Source organism: Onychomys torridus, chromosome X, assembly GCF_903995425.1.
Source record: "Onychomys torridus chromosome X, mOncTor1.1, whole genome shotgun sequence".
Classification (NCBI taxonomy): domain Eukaryota; kingdom Metazoa; phylum Chordata; class Mammalia; order Rodentia; family Cricetidae; genus Onychomys; species Onychomys torridus.
In genome coordinates, this window is record NC_050466.1 from 69496592 (window position 1) to 69516948 (window position 20357).

Here is a 20357-nt window from a genome sequence, read left to right on the forward strand (position 1 = left end):
ACTTGCTAACTAATAACTACTGTTCCTGTGCTCCCACAGTCTTCTTCCAGTTTCCAACTTCTTCATGAATATATATATTTACTTGAATGTGTGTGTGTGTGTGTGTGTGTGTGTGTGTGTTGAGAGAAAGAGAGTGATTGACCCAGAAATTTATAGCCCAACTCTTTCCAGTCACTGTTTCTAATATGTATTCATGTTCAGTGCTGGCCCTTGGTCTTCAATTCCTTATAAGTGGTCTCATTTTAGAGGTAAATGGATTATGACCACTTCTTTTACTATCAAAATTTGCTATCTAATCTGCTAAGTCTTCAAACGACATGGAAGTTCTGAAGCACACAATTCACATATTGACTACATGGGAGAGGTAACTCAAACATAATTAGTTAAATTTATGTCCTGAGTTACAGAAGGAAATGCATGCTTGGTTTCACGAACATATCCACCACCAATGTTCTGTATATCAACTAGTATAATTTCTAAGTGTATTCTGAATGGTATTTTTTTTTTTACCAAGAATACAAGAGAGATGATTTAAATACCAGTCTTAGTTGGTAGTACTTTTATGGTGGCCAGTGATAATCTTCATGCATCAAATTGCAGATTTATTTTGTAGGTGAGTTCTCAAAACAACCTGAAGCCTCCCAAAGGTGCCAGTTTGCAAGTTAACAATGCCCACAGAACCTCCTCTCTCTGCCTCACCAGCAAAAAGAACTTCAGAAAAGAAATGACTCTATTGCAAATTTGGATTGAAGAACTAACAAGGATGTTTTCAGAAAGTGAAACTCAAATGGCTGAGAAAAACGTAAAAGTGTTCAACATCCTTAGCCATCAGGGAAACAATTGAAAACTACTTAGAGATTTTGTCTTACTGCAGTCAGAATAACCAAGATCACCAAAAGAAATAATATCCCAAGCTGGTGAGGATACAGAGTAAGGGCTGCACCTGTTCCTAATTGGTGAAACTGAAAAATGGTTCAGTTGTTCTCAAAACCAATGGGGAGGATCATAAAAACTACACAACTTACCACAAGTTCTTCAAAGAAGAATTACATCCAAACTCCACTCACATTTTATTGGAAACATAGAATATGAAGGATCATTCCCAAATATGTTCTAAAGAGCCAGTTAATTTAATTTAATCTCCATCAAAGAACACACACACACACACACACACACACACACAAGAAAGAGAGAGAGAGAGAGAGAGAGAGAGAGAGAGAGAGAGAGAGATTCCCACAAGCATAGAGAAAAACTTCTGCTGATCATAGCAGCCAAAATCCTTAATAAAATACTGGAAAAAAATGAATACATGTCCATTTCAAGGGTTTCATCCACAATTGTTAAAGAATCTTTATTGCAGAAGTTCAGGCTTGGTTCAACATACAGAATTCTATAAATATAATAAATCCTAAAATGTATTCAAGGCAACAAAAACAGGATTAACTGAATAGATGAAGAAAAAGCCTTACATAGCATATCTCATGCTTTGTAAATACAACTCCCAGAGACAGTAGTAATGGAGGAACATACTTCAAAATATAAAATGCTTCCTCTGACAAACATACAACCAATACAATCCATTATCTAGAAATACTGCAAGGAAACCCACTAAAATCTTGAAGAAGACAGGATGCCCACTATCCTCACTCTTTTACAATGTTGTGTTAGAGATATTACACTGAGCAACAGGAAGTGAAGGAAATTAAAAGCATACATCTATGAAAAGATGAACTTACATTATTCCCAATTTCAGATGACATGCTACTATACCTAAGACATAGCCAAATTGTACCAGAACACGTGTAGTAAAATCAACAATTTAAACAATGTGACATGGAAAGAATCAGTTTACAGTAACAGCCTTTTTTAATACCAAAAATAAGTTCATGTTAGGAAGATATCATTGACAGAATCCCATTTAAAATAGCACCTTTCTTTAAAAGAAAATAACTTGGGTTATACATAACCAAGAAGAAGAAGAAAGTAAACTTCCAATCTCAGGCAAAAGGGTTTGAGGAAAATCCTACAAAAGAAAAGACATTTAATAATCATAGAATGGTAGAATTTACATTGGAGAAATGATCATCCAGCAAAAAACAATTCACAGATACAATGCAATGCCAAAATATAAAAGGAAAACAAAAATCATAACATTCTTCACACAAATAGGAAAGAATATACATCCTAATTTTTTATGGAACCATAAATGACTCTAGATTTTATAACGAATCCTGAGATAAAAGATGAATACAGGAGTTATTATCATTGCTGTCTTTAAGATGTCTTATAGAGACAGAATGTTAAAAAGCCTATCTAACTACCTAGGACAAGTGATGTGATGTACACTATAAATAACTGCCACTTTACTAAACCAGCATAGCCCTTAACAGCAGCAATGACAACAACGATACACACAAAAAACATATTTTTTTCTTATACCCATGGATAAGTGTATTCTTCACCTCTCTTAAAGCAAATTTCTGTTTTCAACACACTGAAATAATACATAAAACACAACCAATCAGAAGGAAAAGATATGGAGCCTAGTCCCAATGGTTATATTTAAAAACATCCCCATAACTAAGGTTCAGGGAACATTGTGTAAGAGGGACCAGAAAGATAGAAGGACCCAGAGGGCCAGGGAGTTTAGTATGAGGTTCTTTATCCTAGTTATATCAGAAGCTATACCCACAATACTCCACTTTATTTTTGATTTCTTCTATATAAGGCTCTATTAGCCTCTTCATGATGTTACTTATCAGGTTGTTTTCTTCTTCTTCCATTCTGTGATGTTCAGGTCTACCTGTTGGAGAAGGGCTAGTTTCTGGTCATGCTGTATTGCTCTTTATTTTGTTGTATGTACTTCTGCCCTCACATCTGCCCATCTCCTCTTGGGTTTGTTCTTGGTCTTATCAGTGTACTTGGTCCAGACAGAGCTGACAGATTTAGGGAGCCTCTCCTCTGGTCTAGATGGAAGCTCTGGGCCCGATGGGAGCGCTGGTCCAGATGAGAGTGCTGGCCGGATAGGAGCTGGGGGGCTGGACTCTGAGTCTTGGGAAGTCCATGGGGTCTCCTTATTTTGTTCAGATGGGAGCTCCTCTTGTCCACATGGGAGTTCCTCTGGTCTCTGGTCCAGATGGGAGTTCCAGGGCCAGATGGAAGCTTGGGGCTGGTCTCTGATTCTCAGGAAGTGGCTGGGGTCTCAGGAAGATGGGTGTGGGGGCAGGGTGTGGAGACTGCTCTGTCTGCCTGTAGTCTTGGAAAAGGGGAGCCCTTCCGCAGGGCCCACCAATTGGCCGGAAACTGGTGCCAAGTTAGTCAGGTCCTCCCGGGATGGCCTGTGTCCATCGGTGGGACCCAGGGGCAGTTGCCTCTCTGGCTATAACCCCAGGCACTATAAGTCTATTGCAATTTTTTCAGTATTCTGTTTATGTTTTAAGATAATGATAGTATCACTTCACTTCCCCTTCCTTTTTTCCCATCTAAACAATCCCATATACCCTTTATGCTCTCTTCTTTTTTCTGGAATTGTTCTCACATAAATATATGTGTATGTTTATTCCTATGATTTTTCCAACTAGGAAAATACAATCTGTTTAGTATGTATAATGTTACCTATGTGTTTGAAAGCCTACCATTTGGTAATGAATAACCAATTGCTATGCTTCTCGTAAGAAAGATTATATCTCCCAATCATGGCTTTCATCAGTTGCTTGAGAGTTTTATCTGTAGGACTGAGGCCTCATGATGTCTCCCCAGTCTATTTTGGCATGCCAATTGTTGTTGTCATCATTATTCTGCTGTTATTGAGGCAGTGATACATATGACATCTTGTGGGTATAGCTTCTGATATAACTAGGATAAAGAACCACATACTAAACTCCCTGACCTTCTGGGTCCTTCTTTCTGGCCCTTCTTACACAATGTTCCCTGAATCTTAGTTATGGGGATGGTTTTAAATATATCATTTTGGAGTATACTCCACATCTCTGCCTTCTGATTGGTTGTGGTTTTCTGTAATCGATCAGTGTGTTGAAAACAGAAATTCGCTTTAAGAGAGGTGAAGAACACACTATGTCATGAGTATAAGCACAAAATTGTGATTTTTTTCTTGTTTGTGTGTGTATCATTGTTGTTGTCGTTGCTGCTGTTAAGGACTATGCTGGTTTAGTAAAGCGGCAGTTATTTATACTGTACATCACATAACTAGTCCTGGGTAGTTAGCTAGGTTTGTTAACATTCTAGCTCTATAAGACATCTTAAAGACAGCAATGATAATACCTCCTGTATTGGTCTTTTATCTCAGGATTCATTATAAAATCTAGAGTCATTTCTGGTTCCATAAGAAAATTAGGATGCACTAAGGTCAGGTCCAGGTCCCACTGCCTGGGCACCTCCCAAACAGTTCAAGCTACTCAGTTGTCTCACTTACCCAGAGGGCCTGATCCAGCCGGGGGCTCCACAGCCCTTGGTTCATAATTCATGTGCTTCCATTTGTTTGGCTATTTGTACATGTGCTTTTCCAATCCCCGTCTCAACACTTCACGCTCCTACAGTCCTTCCTCTCTCTCAACAATTGGACTCCTGGAGCTGCCCCTTGGTCCCGGCCAAGGATCTCTGCATCCACTTCCATCATGAGCTGGCTGTTTGGAACCTTGAGCTTACACAGGGACACTTTGCTCAGCCTGGAGGGAGGGGACTGGATCCTGTGCTGAATCCACCAGGGTGAGTTGTATCCCCAGGGTAGTCTTAGCCCTGGAAGAAGTGGGGGTGGAGGGAGGAGCTGGGACGAGGGTGGGGGCGGTGGCGGGAGCTGGGAGGATGGGGGAACCCATGGCTGATGTGTGGAATTAAAACACAAATATAATAAATAGAAAAAAAGAAAATTAAGATGTATATACTTTTTTATTTGTGTGAAGAATGTTATGTTTTTGTTTTCCTTTTTTAATTTGGCATTGCACTGTATCTGTGAACTGTTTTTTGCTGGATGATCATTTCTCCAATATAAATTCCACCATTCTCTGATTATTAAATGCCTTTTCACTTAGTAGGATTTTTCCTCAAACTCTTCTCCTGAGATTGGATGTTTACTTTCTTCTTCTTCTTGGTTCTGTATAACCCAAGATATTTACTTTTTTTTTTTAAAAAAGGCTATTTTAAATGGAATTCTGTCCATGATATTTTCCTAAGGTGGCCTTATTTTTGGTATACAGAAAGGCTGTTGATTATTGTAAACTGATTCTTTCCATGTCACATTGTTTGAATTGTTGATTTTACTACATGTGTTCTGGTACAATTTGGCTATGTCTTAGGTATAATAGTATGTCATCTGAAATTAAGGATAATGTAAGTTCATCTTTTCATAGATGTGTGCTTTTAATTTCCTTCACTTCCTGTATTGCTCAGTTTAATACCTCTAACACAACATTGTAAAGGAGTGGGGATAGTGGGCACCCTGTCTTCTTCAAGATTTTAGTAGGTTTCCTTGCAGTATTTCTAGATAATGGATTGTATTGGTAGTATGTTTGTCAGAGGTAGCTTTTTATATTCTGAAGTATGTTCCTCCTTTACTACTGTCTCTGGGAGTTGTATTTATAAAGCATGAGATATGCTGTCTAAGGATTTTTCTTCATCTATTCAGTTAATCCTGTTTTTGTTGCCTTGAATACATTTTATAATTTATTATATTTGTAGAATTCTGTATGTTGAACCAAGCCTGAACTTCTGCAATAAAGACTCTTTAATCATTGTGAATGATCCCCTTGGCATGGACATGTACACATTTTTTTATTATTTTATTAAGGATTTTGACCACTTTGATCAGCAGATGTTTTTCTCTATGTTTAATGACATGTCCCTCTCTCTCTCTTTCTCTTTCTTTTGCTTTGTGTGTGTATGTGTGTGTGTGTGAGAGAGAGAGTATATATATGTTCGTGTGTGTGTGTGTGTGTGTGTGTGTGTGTGTGAGTGTGTGTGTGTGCATGTTCTATGATGAGGATTAAATTAACTGGCTCTATATAACGTATTTGGGAATGATCCTTCATATTCTATGTTTCAAATAAAATGTGAGAAGTGTTTGGTTGTAATTTTCCTTTGAAGGACTTGGGCCAAGACTGGTGTAGTTTTTATGATCCTCCCCACTGACTTTGAGAGCAAGTGAACCAGTTTTCACTTCCACCAATGAGGAACAAGTGCAGCCCTTACTCTGTATACTCACCAGCTCAGGATATCATTTCTTTTGGTGACCTTGGTTATTCTGGCTGCAGTGAGACAAAATCTCTAAGTAGTTTTAAATTGTTTCCTTGATGGCTAAGGATGTTGAACACTTTTACATTTTTCTCAGCCATTTGTGTTTCACTTACCGAAAACATCCTTTTTATTTCTATAATCCATATTTTGCAATAGAGTCAATTGTTTTCTTACAGTTCTTTTTGCTGGTGAGGCAGAGAGAGGAGGTTCTGTGGGCATTGTTAACCTGCAAAAATGGCACCTTTGGAAGGCTTCAGAGTCTGATGAGAACTCATCTACAAAAAAAAAAATAAATCTGCAAATTGATGCATGAAGATTGTCCCTGGCCATCATAAAAGTACTACCAACTAAGTCTGGTATTTAATTCATCTCTCTAGTAATTTTGGTTAACAAATTACCATTCAGAATACACTTAGAAATCATACTGGTTGATAAAAAAAAATTGGTATTTGGGAATGTTCATGAAATCAAGTATGCTTTACCTTCTATAACTCAGGACATAAATTTAACTAATCACTTTTGAGTTACCTAAGAATGGGCATACTTTACCCATGGGGTCACTATGTGAATGGCGTGCTTCAGAACTTCCATGCCATTTGAAGTCTTAACAGCTTAGATAGCAATTTTTGATAGTAAAAGAAGTAGTCATAGTCCACTTAACTCTAAAATGAGACCACTTATAAGGAATTGAAGACCAAGGGCCAGCACTGAACAGGAATACATATTAGAAACACTGACTAGACAAAGTTGGGCTATAAATTTCTGGGTCAATCTCTCACTCTCAAAACACACACACACACACACACACACACACACACACACACACACACACACATTCAAGTAAATATGTATATTCATGAAGAAGTTGGAAACTGGAAGAAGACTGTGAGAGCACAGGAACAGTAGTTATTAGGTAGCAAGTGATGGGGAAAATGATATAAGTGGACACTGAATACACAAAATTTAAAAAATTAATCAAGTATTTTTTCTAAAGTAACATGTTTAAATTGCCACACAGAGAAAGGTTAAATAACTGTGTTTTTCAGCAAAAATATATGTCATTGTTCCTTACTCATATCTTTTGTTTATAAATAATGAATGTACTTTGCATTGTTATATCTTCATACTTCAGGAGACTGGATGTAGCAACACTGTCTAAAATCTTTTCTTTTTCCTTGTTACAAGCCTTTTAAAAAGATTGCATCTGCCTTTTTTAGTTTGATACCTAGATACATACTAAGGAATCATTGTAATACAAACAGAAAATTGAAATATGTACATGCATATTTGTAGGGCTTGGTATCTGTGGAATACATTTCTCATGAATTTACTCTATTCTTCAAATGTTAATGACCCTTGTGTACCCTAGAAAGCATATCCAGATTCATTTGCTTACTGAACTCATTTAACAAAAGATAATCTCCTCAGATGTACTTTTGAAAACAGATTTCATCCTCTCTTTTAAATAATATGCAACACGAAGGCAGACCCAAAGATTTTGTTATGTTAAACCTTTCAATTTGTTCGGACCATTCAACCACAAATCACAATCACAGCTGAAAGTAAATATGAGTGAAGCACAACATAAAATTCACTTCTGCAGTGTTCTTGCCCATGGCTCCAGTAATTGTGACATTTCCAAGTATTACAATAGTTTTTACTAATACAGATATCATTTGTTACACCAGAATGATTATTTTACTTAGCTTAGTGGATATTTATATGGTTTTTCAATGAGATCATTTTTCACACAGTCTTTAATTGCTTCTTGAAATGATTTATTTAATCATTCAGCAAAGTAAGAACAGCTCAGAGACCAGGAAAGGGGAAAGGAGAGGCAAGTCAGGAATTTGGTATGTGGTATCCTGACTTCACAGGAGAGGGGACAATTTATTCAGAAAGAAATGGTGATGTATATGTGATACTGATTCTGTGGTCAAGAAGATATGATGCACAATTGTCATCCGGTTGTCCTCTGTGTAAACATGAAAGCAAAAAAGGAAAACATAGTTGAAAGGACAGCAAAGATTTCATCCTTGAGAGTGCGTGAACACAAAATTAAATATAACAATATGGAGCACAGAGAAAGGATTATACACAAACAGTTCCTTTCCTAGAAACCACAAGTACATGTACTTTGGATTCCATAGGATCACAGTCTACAGGAAATAATGACATTCTGTGGCCTCGCATGAAAGTTGAGATTGGGAGGATTCAAAGAATACATAGAAAAGATCAACATGCTTGGACCATATCTGTGACAAATAATATTCCACAATCATAAGTAAACAAAGATTTTTCAAATTACAAGACACATTTGCTTGAGAGTCTGAAATGTAAATGTTCTTTATTTTCAGTTGAGTGAAAAATCACCACAGAGTCCTAAACCTCAACAGTACCCTGTGGTTTGGGCTTCATGTTGAATCCTAGGCAATTTACCTCATCTGTTCTGGTTGAGGTTAAATCAGGATAGTTTTTAAATATTTCCTTCTTCCTTCATCTAAATCTTCTTCTGGAATTAATGTGCCAGGAAATACCCTGTCTTTGCATGAGTATAAGCATATGCACAAACTTAGGTAAGGATTTGGTTTTCTGAAAAGCTTTATGGAACACTAATCAAATTCATTCACTCCAGTTCCCTTGTTTCTGTCTATACTCACAAAACGGTCATATTAGTTCATCAAATTTTCACCATTTTAAATGTGACAACAATCAATTTCAAAAGAAGTCCTCAATAATTACAAAAACACAAAAGGAATATGGAGTGGCTCAGAAAGTGGAAAGGTAAGAAGCTAATGACATGATTATAATATAATATCTTAAAATGGAACAAATGAAAAGATTTCACAATTTAATTTGATATCTGTTATAAATATGATTTGCTGTTTATTTTGAACAGTCTGAAATCCGTTTCTTTCACATTCCCTGATTTTATTTTACATTAATCTTATGAGTGACAAGCCTTAAGAGCTTATTTTGATATTGTATCAGGATTCAGCCAAGAGTAGTAACTATGAATTCCAACATCACAAAGTAAAAGCACCCAGGGTATTTACACAGGAGGTCTTCATCTAATGACATGATGCATTCTCAGAGCCTTCTCTCACTCTGATAACAGACCTTATACTAAGATTTTTTCTTGAAGGAGAAAACCCCAGGCTCTAGCTTTCATGGAAAATGCAACTTTATACACATTAAGTTATTCCCTCTATTTTGCTTTTTCTTTTTTTTCGGTAGGTTTACACATCCCACACTGAAAACAATGTACTGCTCTATACTTTCTTCTTGTCTCTGCCTACACTGAGCCTGTACTAGACTTTGTCCATAAGTGGGGAGTTCTATATGATTTTACCCTTCCACTCTGAACCATGGTACCTTGAAAGACTTTTCTGTAGTGAGATATTGCATTCACCATTATACCCAATGGTGAGGCCCCTGCAGTCCCACTGTTTTACAAAGCTATCCATAGTCACAATAGTAGGATAAATTTACAGAGTCAGACAAGAATATTTCTTTAAATAATTTTAAAAAAATAAATGCAGATCTGTAATAGGGACCTGTTGTTTGGGGAAGCTCTGATTATCTTGACATAGAGATCTGAAAAGTGTGAGATCAGAGTAAACAGTAAAGGAATATTCTCTCTCTCTCTCTCTCTCTCTCTCTCTCTCTCTCTCTCTCTCTCTGTGTGTGTGTGTGTGTGTGTGTGTGTGCCTGTGTGCCTGTTTGTCTGTGTCTTTGTTGATGTCTGTTTGTATGTCTGTGTATGTCTGTGCTTGTGTGTTCAGGAGTGAAACTGTGAAAGAACAATTTTATTTAATTAATACATATTCCTGGGGATGTGTATGACAAACCACCTATTTAAAAAAAATAGAGAAAAATTTTAGAGTCCTGAATAAAGTATGAAACATTGAGATATTCTATACTTTCAAATTCATGGAAATGGCACGTGACTCACATAGAATCCATGAAATCCCTCCATCCTGCTCAAGGAACACATCACAAAGTTTATTAAAACTTGATGTCTGTTTGTCTCAAAAATTCTAGAATTATTATTGCAAGGGTGATTAATGTCAATATTTAACCATATAGCACGGTTTTCTGTAGTTTATCTCCAATGGTCTTTGAAAGGCTGATTTAGTAATAATCAGGGATTCAAATGCCAAATTACCATTGGATTAGTAATTGGTGGATATATTTTTAGGGTTGTTGACCTTTTCAAAGTAAAAGGAAGAAACACTCACTACTTGTCCTCAAAACTGTGCAGATGTATTTCTTGGCTTGATACTCAGGCTTAGTATTGTCATAAGAGAGCAGCATTAGTGCATTAACTTAATGCATTAACTCTTAGATATTTTCCCTAAAATTTTTCTTCCCTCCATGGTTGAAATTCTTAAAATCTAATGTGATCATTTCCACTAAAGCTTCTCCAGATTTCTTCTTAACTATTCAGGTCTATGACATGCCTGTACACAACTCTTCCCTACTCTGGAAAATACCTCTTTTTTAGATGTTCAATTTACCTGAAAAGAAAAAATGCCTACAACAACACACACACACACAAAAAAACAACAACAACAACAACAAAAAAAAACCGCTCTTCTTGTAAAGAGTAAGGTTTATTGAGCTCATACTTAGGAAAATCCTTTTTCATAGAATATCCACTGACAACAAACTTCTTTAGATCTCCATTGAAGCAGAGGATTTTTACTATTCCAAAATTTATATTTACATGCTGGGCCTTGTTACCTTATAAAAGATATATGAATTGTGTTTGACCAAAATAAGATTTAAACAATAACAAGACTATTCAACCATGACAAGTCAAGGAAGTAAATAGACTTTCATTTCATTTGATTGACAGATCCCCTGAGAGTCTTCACATTCAAAGAAGGCTTTGGCTTCTTCCACAGTCCAAGGCAAATTGTCTCTTTTATTCAGATTGAAGTTAAAACAGTACAGATTTATTTTATCATTTCCTTCATCCTACTTCTTACTCTTATCCATGAAAGGAATACTCCATTGGCATTCCCTGTGTCCTTGCTCGAGTAAAAGCATATACACAAACTCAGTGCAAGAAGAAGGAGGGGAGACCATGGTCAGGATTTAAAAAAAAAAGGAATGAACAAATAAAAAATCATATAAAAGAATATATTTTTATTTCTTCAAAGTTTTTTTTGAGCACTGAAATAGGTCTTCATTCATTGATTTTCTCTTTCTTCTATATATCACAATATATTGATAGTAGATCACCAAATAGCCACAGCTTTTAAATTAAAATAAAAGCTGTATTATATCACTGCTTCTGTTTATTTGAAAAATAAAAATCCAATGTGGTTCCATTTCTTTCAAATTCCCTCAATATTTTGTTACATTTTATACAAATCTTTTTAAAATTTAATTTTATTTTTTGATAATTTTTATTAAGAAAATTTTATTCATTTTTACATACCAATCACAGACACACAGATCTCCATCTCTTCCCTCCTTCCGCTCCCCTCCGAACTTCCCCTTAACCCACCCACTATTCTCTCCTCCAAAATGTTAAAGCCTCACTTGAGGAGTCTGCAAAGCCTGGTACATTCAGTAGAGACAGCTTCAAGCCCCTCCCCTGCTTCAACCTGTGCATGGTGTCCCACCATAGGAAGTGGGCTCCAAAAAGCCAGCTCATGCACCAGGGATCGATCCTGATCCTACTGCCATGAGGCCCCTTAAGGAGATCAAGTTACACAACTGTCTCGCTTATGCAGAGGGCCTAGTCCAGTCCCATGGACATTCCAAAAGTGTTGGTCTAAATTTCTTGAGTTCCCACTAATTTGGTTCGGTTGTATCTGTAGATTTCCCCATCTTGATCTTGATGCTCCTTGCTCATAGAATCCCTATTCTCTCTCTTTAACTGGATTCCTGGAGCTTGGCCTGGTGTTTTGCTGTGGATCTCTGCATCTATTTCCACCAGTTTTACTGGAGAAAGCCTCTAGGATTGCAGTTAGGGTATTCACCAATCTGATTACTAGAGTAAGCAAGTTCAGGCACCCTCTCCAATATTGCTAGTAGTCTAAGCTGGGGTCATGCTTGTGGATTCCTGGGAACTCCCCTTGTACCCGGTCTCTCTCTCATCAATACTGTGCTTAAATGGCATGCATTTGGAGAGCAATGTTTGTCATTCTGTGTCAATTCTCAGGAGCCATCCACCTGCATTTCCAGACATGTTCTTTCATTGTACTGATGCTTCTCAAATATCTTAGTTTAGTCGTTTACCAGGCCCCAGGGATCCTCCTTTTTCCATTTCCCCAAGACAAGACTGACAAGTATACGGTCCCCATCCAGCACATTATATAGGAGAAGGTAATGAACTCAGATCTACAGGCTTACCCTGAAAGCACATTATTGAATGGTGTATCTCCCATGAAATGCAAGTGATAAAAATTTGGAGACAGACTCTCCATATGTAGCACAGTTTTTTGTGCATCTCTGCAACCACAGTGATCAGCAGGGTACTGACCACCAGAATAAAAAAAAAAAGTAGTCTGGTCAAAAAGGATTAAATAAACTTTGTTAGTCTGTCCCAAGTAGTTTATTGTAGCTATATTTAAGCACCACACAATTTGGTGAAAACTCGCCTGGTGTTTATTAATTCTATGCCATGTATACATTGAAACACAAAGTAAACTAAATGAAAGATCAAACATGGATATGTCAAAACTCTTTATAAAGTACATGTGACACCTTCCATAAAGATGGGTGTGTATAGGCCGGGCGGTGATGGCACACACCTTTAATCCCAGCACTGGGGAGGCAGAGCCAGGCAGAACTTTGTGAGTTCCAGGAAAAAGGTGCAAAGCTACACAAAGAAACCCTGTCTCAAAAAACAAAATGAAAAAAACAAACAAACAAAATAGATGGGTGTTATACGTTGACTACACCTGACACCTTCCATCAGGATAGGTTCTATAATCTGATTGAGAAAAACAAGATCCCAATAAGGGTCTAGCAGAAGCTTTGGTCGGGTCTCTGTCACACAGATAGTACAAAGGTCACCCAAGCCTTCTGGGATGATAACAGGTTATGTGTTACTATCTTTGAAGGAACAACCCTGTGTGGTTAACATCCCAGGTTCCCTAGTACTTTTCATGAGCACAAGGACATCAGTTCCTTCTACACTGTTAGACCTAGAAATCATATTCTCCTGCCCCCACATACCATGTTCAAGGATTAGAGACATTAGCAACACCATAGAGATTTTAACATGACTAGTAAAAATAACTTTTCTAAAACTACTAAAATATAACACAATCTGTATTGTGTGTAATTTTGATTTCCATAATGTTTTATGATTTATGGCATTTTATGATTTATTATATTTATAGAATTCTGTGTGTTGAAGCATGTCTGAACCTCTGGAATAAAGACACTTTAATCATTGTGGATGATCTCCTTGATATGGGCATGTATTCAATTTTCTAGTATTTTATTAAGTATTTTGGCCACTATGATCACCAGTTGTTTTTCTCTATGCTCTTGGTCACATCTCTCTCTCTCTCTCTCTCTCTCTCTCTCTCTCTCTCTCTCTCTCTCTCTCTCTCTCAGTGGGGGTTGTTCTTTGATGAGGATTAAATTAACTGACTCTATATAACATATTTGGGAATGACCCTTCACATTCTATGTTTCAAAATTGTTAAGAGAGTTTGGTTGTAATTCGTCTTTGAAGGACTTGTGGTAAGTCTGGTGTCTTTTTTATGATCCTCCCCATTGGTTTTGAGAGCAACTGAACAAGTTTTCACTTCCACAAATGATGAACAAGTGCAGCCCTTACTCTGTATCCTCACCAGCTTGGGATATCATTTCTTTTAATGATCTTGGTTATTCTGACTGCAATAAGACAGAATCTCTAAGTAGTTTTAATTTTTCCCTGATGGCTAAGGATGTTGAACCCTTTTACGTTTTTCTCAGCCATTTGTGTTTCACTTTCTGAAAACACTCTTTTAAATTCTATAATTCATGTTTTGAAATGTAGTCATTTGTTTTCTTAAAGTTCATTTGACTGGCAAGGCAGAGAGAGGAGGATCACTGGGCAATGTTAACTTGCAAAACTGGCACCTTTGGGAGGCTTCAGGCTGTTGTAGGAAATCTGCAAAAAAATCTGCAGTTTGATGCAGGAAGATAATCCCTGGCCACCATAAAAGTACTACCAACTAAGACCTATTTAAATCATCTCTCTAGTAGTCTTGATTTAGAAATTACCATTCAGAATACATTTAGAAATTATACTGATTGATGAAAATAACATTAGTACTTGGATATGTTTAGGAAACCAAGCATGCTTTACCTTCTGTAACTCAGGACATAAGTTTAATCACCTTTGAGTTACCTCTCCCATGTGGTCACTATGTGAATGGTGTGCTTCAGAACTTCCATGTCATTTGAAGACTTAGCAGCTTAGGTAGCAAATTTTGATAATAAAAGAAGTAGTCATATTCCATTTACCTCTAAAGTGAGACCACATATAAGTAATTGAAGACCAAAGGGCCAGCACTGAACAGGAATACATATAAGTAACATTAACTTGACACAGCTGGCCTACAAATTTCTGTGTCAATCTCCTCTCTTTCAACATAGACATACACAAACAACCACACACAGACACACACACACATACAGACACACACACACACCACAATCACACATACATTCAAGTAAATAAATATATTCATGAAGAAGTTGTAAATTAGAAGAAGATTTGCAGGCAGAGAAATAGTAGTTATTAGTTGGAGAATGAGGGTGAAATTATATAAATATACATTGAATATACAAAATTATCAGAAAACATTAGTCAAGCATATACTCTAAAGTAGTGTTGTTTAACTTGCCACATAGAGAAAGGTTAAAAAACTGTTTTTTTTCAATAAAAACTATGTCATTGTTTCTTACTCATATCTGTTTCTTATAAATATCAAATGTACGTTGCATCTGTTATGTCTTCAGACTTCAGAAGATTGAATGTAGCAACACTGTCTAAAATCTTTTCTTTTTCCTTGTTCCAAGCCCCTTAAAATGATTGTGTCTGCCTTTTCTATCTGGATAGCTAACTACATTCTAAGCAATCATTGTAATACAAACAGAAAATTGTAATATATACACATGTATTCGTAGGCCTGGTTTCTATAGAATATACTCTATTCTTCAAATGTGAATGACCAATGTGTACCCTAGAAAGCATATCCAGATTCATTTGCTTACTGAAGTCATTTAACAAAAGATAATCTCCTCAGATGTACTTTTGAAAACAGATTTCATCCTCTCTTTTAAATAAAGTGCAACACGGAGGCAGACCCAAAGAGCTTGTTATGTGAAACCTTTTAGTGTATGAGGACCATTCAACCACAATTCACAATTACAGCTGAAAGTAAATATGAATGAAGCACAACATAAAATTCACTTCTGCAGTGTTCTTGTCCATGGCTCCAGTAATTGTGACTTTTCCAAGTATTACAATACCAGTTCCAAGCTGTTTTTATTATGGTAGTTCTATAGTAGAGCTTGAAGTCAGGGATCATGATGCCTCCAGAGGTTGTTTTATTGTACAGGATCCTTTTGGCTATCCTGGGTTTTTTGTTTTTCCATATGAAGCTGAGTATTATAATTTCCAGGTCTGTAAAGAATTGTGTTGGTAATTTGATGGGGTTGCGTTGAATCTGTAGATTGCTTTTGGTAAGATCACCATTTTTACTATGTTAATCATGCCTATCCATGAACATGGGAGATCTTTCCATTTTCTGACATCTTCTTCAATTTCTTTTTTCAGGGACTTAAAGTTCTTGTCATATAGGTCCTTCACATGCTTAGTTAGAGTAACCTCAAGGTATTTTATGTCATTTGTGGCTATTGTAAAGGGTGATGTATCTCTGATTTCATTCTCAGCCTGTTTGTCTACTGTATATAGGAGGGCTACTGATTTTTTGAGTTGATCTCGTATCCTGCAATGTTGCTGAAGGTGTTTATAAGCTGTATCAGTTCCTTGGTTAAATTTTTGGGGTCACTCATGTAGACTATCATGTCATCTGCAAATAGGGAAAGCTTGAATTCTTCCTTTCCTATTTGTATCCCCTTAATCTCCTTATGTTGTCTTATAGCTCTGGCTAGAACTTCAAGTACTATATTGAATAAGTATGGGGAGGGGGACAGCCTTGCCTTGTTCCTGATTTTAGTGGTATTGCTCCATTTAATTTGATGTTGGCTATTGACTTGCTGTAGATTGCCTTTATTATGTTTAGGTATGTTCCCTGTATTCCTGATTGCTCCAAGACATTTATCATGAAGGGGCATTGGATTTTGTCAAATTCATTTTCTGTGTCTAGTGAGATGATCATGTGTTTTTTTCTTTGAGTTTGTTTATATGGGGTATTACATTGACAGACTTTTGTATGTTAAAACACCCTTGCATCCCTGGGATGAAGCCTACTTGATCATGGTGGATAATTGTTTTGATGTGTTCTTGGAGTCTGTTTGCCAGTATTTTTGCATCAATGTTCATGAGGGATATCGGTCTGTAGTTCTCTTTCTTTGTTGCATCTTTGTTGGTTTGGGAATCAGGGTAATTGTAGCCTCATAGAAGGAGTTTGGTAATATTCCTTCTGCTTCTATTGTGTGGAACAATTTAAAGAGTATTGGTACTAAGTCTTCTTGGAAGATCTGGTAGAATTCTGCACTGAAACCATCAGGTCCTGGGCTTTTTTTGGTTGGGAGACTTTTAATGACTGATTCTATTTCCTTGGGGGTTATTGGACTATTTAAATGGTTTATCTGGTCTTGATTTAACTTAGGTATGTGGTACCTATCCAGAAATGTATCCATTTCTTTTAGATTTTCAAGTTTTGTGGAACAGAGGTTTTTGAAGTATGACCTGATGATTCTCTGGATTTCCTCATTGTGTGTTGTCCCCCTTTTCATTTCTGATTTTATGAATTTGTATGCTCTCTCTCTGTCTTTTGGTTAGTTTGGATAAGGGCTTGTCTATTTTGTTGATTCATAATACAGATATCATTTGTTACACCAGGCTGATTATTTTACTTAGCTTAGTGGATATTTATATGGTTTTTGAATGAGATCATTTTTCACACAGTATTTAATTGCTTCTTGTAATGCTTTATTTAATCATTGGGCAAAGTAAGAACAGCTCATAGATCAGGAAAGGGGAAAGGAGAGGCAAGTCAGGAATTTGGTATGTGGTATCCTGATTTCACAGGAGAGGGGACAATTTATTCAGAAAGAAATGGTGATTTATATGTGATACTGATTCCGTGGTCAAGAAGATATGATGCATAATTGTCATCTGGTTGTCCTCTGTGTAAACATGATAGAAAAAAGGAAAACATAGTTGAAAGGACAGCAAAGATTTCATCCTTGAGAGTGCATGAACACAAAATTAAATATAACAATATGGAGCACAGAGAAAGGATTATACACAAACCTAGAAACCACAAGTACATGTACTTTGGATTCCATAGGATCACTGTCTACAGGAAATAATGACATTCTGTGGTCTCACATGAAAATTGAGATTGGGAGGATTCAAAGATTACATAGAAAAGATCAACATGCTTGGACCATATCTGTGACAAATAATGTTCCACAATCATAAGTAAACTAAGATTTTTCAAATGACGAGACACATTTGCTTGATTTAATATTCCTCAATATAAAAATATTGGCAATTCTGAATGAGACAAAAATCTTTCATATTGTTTTACAAACAAAATATTCTATCCTTCATTTTTGTCACTGTAAGATTTTCGGCTTTAAAAAGCAAATACTATTCTGTCCTGATTTTGCCTAATTTTGAGTTCTTTCTTTTTCTTTGTCACATACTTATTTCTATTTTTTTATGAAATAAGCATAAAAACACTCAAATATCAAGGTGATTAAGCATGGCTTCTGTTTCTATTCACCTGCAGAAGGTCTTTACTTGGGACAGGTATCTGTAAAATATTATGAGTGGGGAAAGTAATGACAGAAATGTTATCAAAAGAATATAATAACAGCTTCCCAATGATTATTGCCTGAAATAAAACTGAAAGATAGCAAATGACTAGGTATTATCTGAATCAGGGATCTTACTGAGTAGATAGATAGAAGACAGATAGATAGATAGATGATAGATAGATAGATAGATAGATAGATAGATAGATAGATGATAGATAGATTTAGTGTTTGAACAAATATATTTTAATGAATATACATTATATATATAGCCAAAAAATAATTCGTTGAGGTTACCTGTAGGCAAAAGTTCTCGAATGTTTTCTTGTGGAATGCCATGTTCCTCAGCATATTCCTTAAGTTTTTTACGTTCTTCTTCAGTCAAAGGCTTACCTTTTCCTACATTGCATGAATGACAATGTCAGAGACAGGTTGAGTAGAATTCTGCAGAATTTACATTGTTCTCATAGTGTCCCACCATATAGTGCAACTGAAAATCTCAACTTCTCCAAATTCAACTATGCTAAGTGGGTCAATACAATCAATAATAATTTCCCCATGATCCATTGAATGATATCTGAATGGTGGTATGACATTACTTTCCAGTTTCTACTGCACTAGGTTACACCCTCACAATTCTCCCTATACTATCTCCCTCCATGTCTCCCACCTGATCCCTCCTCCTCCAGTTCCTACCTGCCCATAGTCCACTCACAAAATGTATTTCCCCTTCCCAGGGAGATCCCTGAGTTACCTCTAGAGCCCTCCTCTTTACTTATCCTTTTTTGGTCTATGGATTGTAGATTGATTATAATTTATTTAACAGCTATTTTCCACATATAAGCAAGTACATACCATGTTTGTCATTCTGGGTCTGAGTTATCTCACTCAGAATGATTTTTTCCAGTTCCATTCATTTGCCTGAAAATTTTATGAGGTCATATTTTTAAAAGCTGATAATATTCTATTGTGTAGATATACCACAGTTTCTTTATCCATTCTTCAGTTGAAGGACATCTAAGTTGTTTCCACTTTCTAGGTATTATGAATAAAGCTTCTATGGGAGGATAGAACATCCTTTGGCTATACTCCCAAGAGCAATGTAGTTGATCTTGAGGTAGATCTATTCCCAATCTTCTGAGAAATAACCATATTTATTTTCAAAGTGGTTGTGCAAGTTTACACTCCCACCAGTGATGGGTGAAAGATTGGTATCTCAGAGTCATTTTGATTTGCATTTTCTGGATGATTGGGGATGTTGAACAATTCCTTAAATGTCCTTCAGGCATTTAAGCTTCCTCTGTTGAGAATTCTCTGTTCAGTTCTATAGCCCATTTCTTAATTGGACTGTTGGACATTTTGATGTCTAATTTCTTGAGTTCTTTATATATTCTAGATATCAGCCCTCTGTCAGATGTGCAGTTGGTGAAGAACTTTTCCCATTCTGTAGGCTGTCACTTTGTCTTGTTGACCATGTCCTTTGTTCTACAAATGCTTCTCAGTTTCAAGAGGTCCCATTGATTGATTGTTTCTTTCAGTGTCTGTGCTACTGGTGTTATAGTTAGAAAGTGATCTCTGGTGCCAATGCGTTCAAGACTACTTCTTGCTTTCTCTTCTATCAGGTTCAGAGTAACTGGATTTATGTTGAGGCCTTTGATCCACTTAGACTTAAGTTTTGTGCATGGTGATAGATATAGATCTGTTTGTAGCCTTCTACACGTTGACATCCAGTTATGTCAGCACCATTTGTTGAAGATGCTTTCTTTTTTCCATTGTACAGTTTTGGCTTCTTTGTCAAAAGTTATAAGTTCATAGGTGTGTGGGTTAATGCTACGGTTTTCAATTTGTTTCCATTGGTCCACATGTTGGTCTCTATGCCAGTACCAAGCTGTTTCTATTATGGTAGCTCTATAGTAGAGCTTGAGGTCAGGGATCATGATGCCTCCAGAGGTTGTTTTGTTGTACAGGATTCTTTTGGCTATCCTGAGTTTTTTGTTTTTCCATGTGAAGTTAAGTATTATTTTTTCCAGATCTGTGAAGAATTGTGTTGGTAATTTGATGGGGATTTCGTTGAATCTATGGATTGCTTTTGGTAAGATCACCATTTTTACTATGTTGATCCTGACTATCCATGA